At 39.0% G+C, this 8,494-nt stretch overlaps 1 long non-coding RNA gene across 3 annotated transcripts in view; it reads left to right on the top strand.

The window, feature by feature from the left end:
- The window catches only part of LOC126162920 (uncharacterized), a 108,489-nt gene extending 100,740 nt beyond the window's left edge, over window positions 1-7,749 (top strand). For all 3 annotated transcript variants that reach the window (XR_007535130.1, XR_007535131.1, XR_007535129.1), the window contains one exon: window positions 6,702-7,749. This is a non-coding gene — a long non-coding RNA (uncharacterized LOC126162920). The remainder of the gene's footprint in view (window positions 1-6,701) is intronic.
- Window positions 7,750-8,494: the final 745 nt, after the last annotated feature.

Genomic DNA, 8,494 nt, shown 5'->3' with positions numbered 1-8,494 from the left:
ATGCCTGGATGTCTTAGAATTTCTTATTTCTACATATTGCTTCTTTTTTTTAAAAGCTGAGGTACAGAACCACTTGTGAGCTACACATCAAATTCCATACTTCTGGAGTTTCATAAGGAAAGGAGTAGCTTGTGGTTGACCATGTCAAATGCCCTGGACTGATAAAGAAATATAACAGGTTCCAGAATGAGATTTTCATTATGCAGCGGAGTGTGCGCTGATATGAAACTTCCTGGCAGATTAAAACTGTGTGCCCGATCGAGACTCGAACTCGGGACCTTTGCCTTTTGCGGTCAAGTGCTCTACCATCTGAGCTACCGAAGCACGACTCACGCCCAGTACTCACAGCTTTACTTCTGCCAGTATCTCGTCTCCTACCTTCCAAACTTTACAGAAGCTCTCCTGCGAACCTTGCAGAACTAGCACTCCTGAAAGAAAGGATATAGCAGGAGAGCTTCTGTAAGGTTTGGAAGGTAGGAGACGAGATACTGGCAGAAGTAAAGCTGTGAGTACTGGGCGTGACTCGTGCTTCGGTAGCTCAGATGGTAGAGCACTTGCCCGCGAAAGGCAAAGGTCCCGAGTTCGAGTCTCAATCGGGCACACAGTTTTAATCTGCCAGGAAGTTTAATGTAACAGGTTGTTTATGGTCAACAAAGTGTGAGCACTTTTTTCAAAAATGCATACAAAGCATTTGTGGTAGACCTATTTTTGTGAAATCCCTATAGGGAAGATGAGCTTATATGACACATAGTATTCAAAGATTTTTGAGAAAGCTGGTAGTATAGCAATTGGTCTATAGTTTGCTATGTCAGTTTTCTCTCCCTTCTTGTAGAGAAGTATAATTTTAGCAAGTTTTTGCTGATTTGGAAACATTCCTTCTGAAAGTGGGGTATTTCTGATATTTGACAGGGTCCCACTGATGTAGTTTGAACACTTAAGTAAGAAGTTGTTAGTTTATTGTTGTGAAATTCAGTGAATAGAAGTTAAGAAAAATCTGCCAGTTTGGAATCACATTGTAGTTTCAGACCTGTAAAGCTTAATAAATAAGATACAGTAAAAGAGTGGTAACAAAGGCACAACACCTGACATAGTTCAGCCTGCCTTTAGCCTCCAACACAGCCCCAGACTTCCTGGCCAATGCATGTGAATCCTGAGTTACAGTTATTGGTATTTCTTGTGTAAGGGAGAAATTGATATCAGGCTAGCAAATATTTATTCCACTGTAAGCAACAATTAGGTAACATTCAAAGTTGGCAGTTTGGGTGGGGGGGGGGGGCTGTGGAAAAACATGGATATTCCATAAGCACGCAATTTCACTAAGAGCCGCTTCTGTGGTACAGTGTCAAAAGCCTTCTGGAAATCCGGAAATTCAGAATCAATCTGAAATCCCTTGTCAATAGCACTCAACACTTCATGTGAATAAAGAGCTAGTTGTGTTTCACAGGAACGATGTTTCCTAAACCCATGTTGACTGTGTGTCAATAGACTGTTTTCTTTGAGGTAATTCATTATGTTCGAACACACTATATGTTCTAATATCCTGCTGCATATCAACGTTAACGATATGGGCCTGGAATTTAGTGGATTAATCGTACTACCTTTCTTGAATATTGGTGTGACCTGTCCAACTTTGCAGTCTTTGGGTACGGATCTTTCGTCGAGTGAATGGTTGTATATGATTTTTAAGTATGAAGCTAATGCATCAGCATACTCAGAGAGGAACCTAATTGGTATACAGTCTTAGCGTGCAAATTTTTTGTTGCTGAAGTTATGAAATTAGACAAGTCTAGTATTATCACTGAAGAGAGTGCACTTATTCGTAAGTGGTGTGTGAAGAGCTGTTCCCAGAGGAATTCCTGTTGTGGGTGCCTATGTAATACAAGCCACGACTGTGAAGGTATGAGAGTTTAAGAGAAGCAAAACCTTAAGACTAGTAATACTTCTTAGGGTTTTAAAAAGAGAGTACTTTCGGAGCTAGCACAGTTTAACATAACTAAAATATGACCAACAATATTTTAAGATAGAAAGTATGGAGGAAGATTTTTATAGACGTCGCACACTACTGAAATGACCAGTGGTCTGAATTATGGTAATGTAAGTAATAACCTACATGTTATAACAGCACTGGGATACCAAATGATAAGAAGTGTAGCTGGAAATGCTTATTTGGAAGAGTATGGGAACGTAAGTGTTTAGTGACCAGGAAGAGTCAAAAGTTTATGGAGCAACATCTTCATTTAAATGAGTAGGGGGAAAAGGGTAGGATGCTTTGCATATTGTTAATATTCGTGATGTGATGTACCCAATATAATGAATATATTGGAGAGTAAATGGTAGGCAGACCCATCGAAGGGATGGCCTACACCTACACCAAGTGAATTCGTGGGAGGAATGACCTGAACTATATTGAGCAAGTTGGACTTTTAAAGGGACACTAGTGTAAATTGAAAGGTAATTAAGAATTATCTGCCCATAAAGGAGGGTGTAGAAGCAACTAAGTTTTATTCCTGGTCACCAAGGGTTGTCGATAATAGTTCAATGTGGAGAGACTTAGTTAGCAGGATGACGTCATGTAAAATGTAGATATTATCTAAAGCAGGGCTTCCCAACTTCTGATCCGCGGACCCCTTAGGGGTCCGCCGGCTCTTTCTAGGGGATCCGCAGGCACCTTTCAACAAATTATGTAAAATAATGAGTAAAATTATTGAATAAAGATGTGAAAATCGAATTCATCACTTTTTTTTTTTGTATGAAAAACGTGCACTTTTACTTCAGGTTGTATTCCCAAGCAGCCTTTTTGGTTCCTAAGTGAAAATGCATACACAGTTTAGTGCCAGAAAATGCGGCTTCTCTGATAGACTGTTTCGCAACAATACGGGCGTCGTTTGTGCCCCGGCTCACAATGCTAGATGCGCTGAAACCTTTTACACATGTGCGGAGTGAGCTTTGTCGACCAATCACAGTGCTCGCTGGCACGTATGCGGCCCCAGGCATCGTTAAATGTTAAACTTGCTTTGTCAGTGCACTACCTATTTCATAAGTCGATTTTTGACCAGTTTATTACTTCTAACATGGATCCGTGGCTGAAGTCGGGATCATTGAAGAAGGGTGCGGTTTCTCCATCGCCTTCACAACAAGGGAAGTTTCCAGTTGAAATGAATGAGGATGGAGGACGACCAAAGGAAGAACAATCACAAGAAGCTCCAAAGACTATTGATACTTTGGGGGGGGGGGGTGTCATTGGAAACATGGCACTTGCATTAAGAAGCTTTCAGTTCAGTTCCCATGGGTTTCGCTCTGAAATTTAAAGTTACTATGCTCTTGACTGACTAGGGGTCTGCCATGTATTTTTGACTGTAGAAGGGGTCTGCCAGCTGAAAAGGTTGGGAAGTGCTGATCTAAAGTGAAGTCAAAGCAATCCACGAACCTCGTCTGGGAGAAAGTTGATGCATCGGGAATAGGTTTTTTAAGGGATTGTGATGTCTAGGCAATGGAACTGTGCACGTATATTAAGAATGTGATGACTTAACAAGAAAGTCTCTTGGCATAGTGAAATATAAGTTACGCATATAAGCAAATCTAAAGTAGAAGGTAATTTTAGGATATAATGATTGAAGTGGAGAGCAAAGTTCTTGTTGATTCCTGAAAAGGAAGTTATTACATGTGGAAATGGCACAGTCACATATACAGAGATGGGTTAGCTGATTATGTGGATTTCACAAAATGTAAGGGGTGATCAAAAAGGTGCCATTTGAGGGTGTTGCTGCAATGTATATGCAACATAGCACAACTCCAATGTAGGCACCAAAATGTTGGCAAAGGATTAGTGTGGCATTCATGTCTTTCCAACATGCTTGTGGTAAGTGCAAATACGGTGACATTATTACCAGATGCGTCCAAACAGGACCAACATGAAACTTCCTGGAAGATTAAAACTGCGTGCCGGACCAAGACTCGAGCATGGGAGGAGGTAGGAGACGAGGTACTGGCAGAAGTAAAGCTGTGAGGACGGGGCGTGAGTCGTGCTTGGGTAACTGAGTTGATAGAGCACTTACCCGTGAAAGGCAAAGATCCCGAGTTCGAGTCTCTGTTTTGTCTCGAGATAAGCCTGTGATAGAATTTACTGATTCCCTGAAGCTACTAAGGACACCCCCCTTCCCCTCTCTCTCATGAGGCTGCACCACCACCACCACCACCACCACCACCACCACCACCACACACACCATAAGCCCCGCCTCCCTCTCAAATGGCTGTCATCGTACATATGTTCCATGCTTCCCCGAAAGTAGAACTGACTTAACAGTTATAGGGATCGTTGATTTCTATTTTAGTAGTGAGTCATTTGAATCCCTTTATGCAGCAGGATTAGTCTCTGCACTCATTTCATAATGAGAAAAAAAATTAAGCAATCCACAATGCAAAGCAAATTGGAGTATACAAAGCATTTGGTAGTGGCTACAGTGCAATTGTTTGCAGCAGCTGGCAGCGGTAGTTAAAGCCCGAGCTCTAGCTGTATCTTACACAATCATCGTTCAGAACACTCCCCACCTATAACTGCCATGATATAGTGTCCGTACAACAAAAACCTCAACTAGCAGAAAATGATGATAAATGCATTTTTAAAGGGAAAATTAACTATTACCTATGATAGTTTCAGTATATGCCACAGCAGCTGTAACTTGAAAATGCTGATATACTTCAAAATGAATTATGCATATCACTTGTAATTTCCAAAAATTGTAATAATCGGACATAACTGAAATACCGGACGTTAACTTACTACATAATACTTAAATAAGCATGCAAAATTTTTGTACTTTTCACTTAGCTGCTGAAATAACAATACTAATAGTATGAATATACACAATACATCATTTGTTTCTATTAAAAAATTTGTCCATGGAGTAGGAGTTGGCCACTAGTAAGTCTTTCAGGTTCCTTTTAAATTGATCTTTATTTGTAACTAAATTTTTTATGTTTGCTGGCACATTATTGAAGATCAGTGTTCCTGAGTAGTGGACCCCTTTTTGAACTAAAGTAAGTGCTTTTAAGTCATTGTGCAGATCATTTTTGTTCCTGGTATTGTATGTATGAACTGAGCTGTTTGTTGGAAAAAGAGATATATTATTTAGGACAAATTTCATTAAGGAGTAAATATACTGAGAGGAAGTGGTTAGTATACCCAGTTCTTTGAAGAGGTTTCTACATGACGTCGGTGAATTTACTCCACAAATAATACGTATTACACCCTATTGGATTCTGAAAACTTTTGTTTGACTTTAAGAGTTACCCCAAAATATTATACCATATGACATTATGGAATGAAAGTAGGTAAAGTATGCAAGCTTTTTAATTTTTATGTCGCCTATGTCTGCTAACACTCGAATTGCAAATACAGATTTGTTAAGGCGTTTCTGCAGTTCTGTGGTGTGCTCCTCCCAACTGAATTTATTATCAAGTTGTAATCCCAGGAATTTAAGACTGTCAACCTCTTCTATCTGCTCTTCTTCATACTTCATGCATATGCTGGGTGGAAATCTCTTACAGGTTCTGAATTGCATGTAGTGAGTCTTTTCAAAGTTTAATGTCTATGAGTTGGCTTTAAACCATTTATTAATATCCATGAAAATATCATTAGCAGATCTTTCTAGAACTACACTAGACATACTATTTATTGTAATACTTGTCATCTGCAAACAAAATGAACTCTGATATGAAACTTCCTGGCAGATTAAAACTGTGTGCCCGACGGAGACTCGAACTCGGGACCTTTGCCTTTCGCGGGCAAGTGCTCTACCATCTTACCGAAGCACGACTCACGCCCGGTACTCACAGCTTTACTTCACGGGAGAGCTTCTGTAAAGTTTGGAAGGTAGGAGACAAGATACTGGCAGAAGTAAAGCTGTGAGTACCGGGCGTGAGTCATGCTTCAGTTGCTCAGATGGTAGAGCACTTGCCCGCGAAAGACAAAGGTCCCGAGTTAGAGTCTCGGTTGGGCACACAGTTTTAATCTGCCAGGAAGTTTCATATCAGCGCACACTCCGCTGCAGAGTGAAAATCTCATTCTGAAAACGAACTCTGCTTCTGGCAGTGTAACTGATGAGAGATCATTAATGTACACAAGAAAAAGCAATTTCAGTTGGACAGCAGTGCAGCCTGTGGAAGGTTTTGAGTGTAAAAGATAATTTCCAAATTTTTATGCTTGAAGATGTGCATTGTTTAATCACTATATCTGGATTAAATGTGCATATCAAGGTATTAAAATAAAGTGCATTGACATAGTCTTCATTAAGTGTAATTTCTCATGCAGTCCACTATGAACAATCATATGCTCAGGCACGCTCATACTCATTTGCTACTAGAGGTAACACAATTTTTGATGTTCAATAATAGTACAAATCTAATCAGTGATGTTCGTGAAACAATTTGTATTGTAAGAATATAACAGAGGGAAACATTCCACGTGGGAAAAATATATATATTTTTTTAAATTTATATTGTAAAATAGATTGAAGGTTGCACATGTTCAAAAAATGTAAATTTTTTGTTTTATATGCTTCCTTTTATTGTTTAACCTTGCCGAGTACTGCTACAGGCAAATTCTACAAAGTTTCTTTTGTAGCAAATTTGTATAATTTGTACATATTAAGAGTAATTTTTGATATTGTAACTAATAGAGCTGCTTTATTTTTGTTTTGCAGGGATACTGGTTTGAGATGGTCGGCTCCAGTAGAAAATAAAAAATTTGTCAAATCAAAATTATATTTCACCATGTTTGATGTATAAACATACGAAACAGTGTAGAGTGTGCATACTAGGGGAGAGCTCTTGTGCTATTGACTCTCTTAGGGTAGCACCCCAACCCGATAAATGTATTTAAGAAAACTATAAGCTATAAAAATATATGCTATATGTATTTGTAGATGGTGTTGTACATAAATTGTGCCGTGAAAGAACTGTGACCAAGAAGAAAACTGTGTATGAATAAAAGAACTGTGCAAGAAGACTAATATGTGAAGAAAGAACTGTGCTAAGAAGAAAACTGTGTGTGAATAAAAGAACTGTGCTAAGAAGAAAACTGTGTGTGAATAAAAGAACTGTGCAAGAAGACTAATATGTGAAGAAAGAACTGTGCCTCTCTTAAAGCTGAATGTGAGAAATTTGTTACATAATGAACTACATGCTCTCTTGCTTCTTAAGAGGGGGGAGGGGCCAGTCAGATGAGTCACACAGCAGAGATCTTAGTGTGAACCATCTGCACCTGTTATGAGGCGGGGACAACTGTCCCAACTTCCTGTAGTACAGTTCTTAATGTAAAAACATAACAACAAAGGAATTCACAGTTCTCACTTACGATAATTATTTTATTGTACTCCCACTCCCACTCCCACTCCCACTCCTACTCCTGCTCCCACTACCTTACTTCCCTTTCTGCCAGTCAACTGGACTGCAGTGGGTGAGGATGCTATCTTAAGTAGACTTTACACAGCACATGTAGCACTCCCCTTGCTTGGGGAAGTTCCTCATTAAAACCCCCATTGTATCTTTATTTTGTCAAATCATGATAACACAGTGTGCCTGGAAAACAGTTTATATATTTGTGTGTTTCAAATTTTCTGTGTATGTAAAGTGAACATATTGGTAAAAAGAAATTTTAATATTTGAAATAGTCTCAACTTGTAGCTGGACAATATCTTTCACTTCATGTAATGTTTGTTGTAGTAATAAAAAATGGGGTTTCAAATGGAACATGTGTTTGATTTTATTGATCATAATTTTAAAACAAAATTGTAATAAAATTAATGGATTTATGGTCATTGGTAGAACATTTAATCATTAATGAAAGGAAAAAGCAAACTGTCTATACAGTATTTTTTCCCTCATTTCTGTTTTCAGAGATCGCATAAATATGAAATCAAAAAGTGTGTTTGATAAGACTAGTTACATGAAAGCCTTTGAAAGACACAAAACACTTTAACGCTACAGTTCTGTGAGGCTCATTACAACGAGCCTCGTATTGGTAATGTGAGACTAGACTTTGTCCATGTTGCACCAATCCAAGAGTGACCTGTCCTTATCAATGAATGAAATTCCACCCCCCCCCCCCCCCCCCCTCTTCTGACATCGATTCTCTGTGTGTTAACTTTGTATTTGTGGTATTGAAGAATTTTTTTTCTGTGCCAGTTTGTGTGACACATTTCCACTGTGAATATGAGCCTATCAAGCCTTCACCCAATCTAAATTGTAAAAATGCAAACTGATGAAATTGACTCATCACTTGCCTCATACAATAGAAAATTAACCCTTAACTGATTTGTCAGCAAAGGAAGTTGTTGTTGTTGTTGTTGTTGTTGTGGTCTTCAGTCCTGAGACCGGTTTGATGCAGCTCTCAATGCTACTCTATCCTGTGCAAGCTTCTTCATCTCCCAGTGCCTACTGCAACCTACATCCTTCTGAATCTGCTTGGTGTATTCGTCTCTTGGTCTCCCTGTAA

The sequence above is a fragment of the Schistocerca cancellata genome, chromosome 2 (genome assembly GCF_023864275.1).
Source record: "Schistocerca cancellata isolate TAMUIC-IGC-003103 chromosome 2, iqSchCanc2.1, whole genome shotgun sequence".
Taxonomy (NCBI): Eukaryota; Metazoa; Arthropoda; class Insecta; order Orthoptera; family Acrididae; genus Schistocerca; species Schistocerca cancellata.
This window is presented reverse-complemented; position numbering and strand designations above follow the sequence as displayed.